At 55.0% G+C, this 1,269-nt stretch overlaps 1 non-coding gene across 1 annotated transcript; it reads left to right on the top strand.

The window, feature by feature from the left end:
- The first annotated feature begins 932 nt into the window (after nucleotides 1-932).
- On the top strand, nucleotides 933-1,014 carry TRNAS-CGA (transfer RNA serine (anticodon CGA)). Its single transcript has one exon. It is a non-coding gene; the product is annotated as a tRNA-Ser (tRNA).
- The last annotated feature ends 255 nt before the right edge of the window (nucleotides 1,015-1,269 follow it).

The raw sequence follows: 1,269 nt of genomic DNA, 5'->3' as shown, positions 1-1,269 counted from the left end.
GCTGGCACATGATGGCATATATCACATTGGTGGATGTGCAGGTGAACGAGCCTCTGATAGTGTGGCTGATGTGATTAGGCCCTGGGATGGTGTCCCCTGAATAGATATGTGGGCACAGTTGGCAACGGGCTTTGTTGCAAGGATAGGTTCCTGGGTTAGTGGTTCTGTTGTGTGGTATGTGGTTGTTGGTGAGTATTTGCTTCAGGTTGGGGGGCTGTCTGTAGGCAAGGACTGGCCTGTCTCCCAAGATTTGTGAGAGTGTTGGGTCATCCTTCAGGATAGGTTGTAGATCCTGAATAATGTTGGAGGGGTTTTAGTTGGGGGCTGAAGGTGACGGCTGGTGGCGTTCTGTTATTTTCTTTGTGAGGCCTGTCCTGTAGTAGGTGACTTTTGGGTGCTCTTCTGGCTCTGTCAATCTGTTTCTTCACTTCCGCAGGTGGGTATTGTAGTTGTAAGAAGGCTTGATAGAGATCTTGTAGGTGTTTGTCTCTGTCAGAGGGGTTGGAGCAAATGCGGTTGTATCGCAGAGCTTGGCTGTAGACGATGGATCGTGTGGTGTGGTCAGGGTGAAAGCTGGAGGCATGTAGGTAGGAACAGCGGTCAGTAGGTTTCCAGTATAGGGTGGTGTTTATGTGACCATCGTTTATGAGCACAGTAGTGTCCAGGAAGTGGATCTTAATCGCGTCTCTGCTAAGGCTGCATCTACACTCCCCCTTGTGTCGGTAGAACGTATGTGGCTCGGGGTGTGAATAAGCCACCCCCCGAGTGACACAAGTTACACAGACCTAAGCGCCGGTGTGGACAGTGCTATGGTGCTGGGAGAGCTTCTCTTGCCAACATGGCTACGGCTGCTCGTTGAGGGTGGAGAGCTCCCTCCCGTTGGCTTCCAGCCGCTCCAGTAGAGACTGCCACTGGGGGCCACGTCACTCACAGCTGTGAGGGCCGAGCGGTTAAGGCGTTGGACTCGAAATCCAATCGGGTTTCCCTGCGCGGGTTCAAGTCCTGCTCACAGCGAGGCCTGTGTTTTAGCCACATTTGCTCACCAGGGCAATACATCTCCACCGACCCTGGGACGCTCTCCATACACTCCCCACCCCAGGTAAACCCTGTTCTGCTCCTTTCAGGGGGATGCCTGGGATGGTGCCTCACGCTGTGTCCCTGCGGTCTCAGGCCTCTGCCCCTCACCCAGCGCCCCCCGGCTCAGCCCCACCCCTGGGTGCTGCTCCTCTCCAGAGCGTGGAAGGAGCTGAGCACGGGCAACCCGTAGAA

This window comes from Lepidochelys kempii, chromosome 11, assembly GCF_965140285.1.
Source record: "Lepidochelys kempii isolate rLepKem1 chromosome 11, rLepKem1.hap1, whole genome shotgun sequence".
Taxonomy (NCBI): Eukaryota; Metazoa; Chordata; order Testudines; family Cheloniidae; genus Lepidochelys; species Lepidochelys kempii.
The sequence above is the reverse complement of the archived record's forward strand: the minus strand, read 5'-3'. Positions and strand labels throughout refer to the sequence as shown.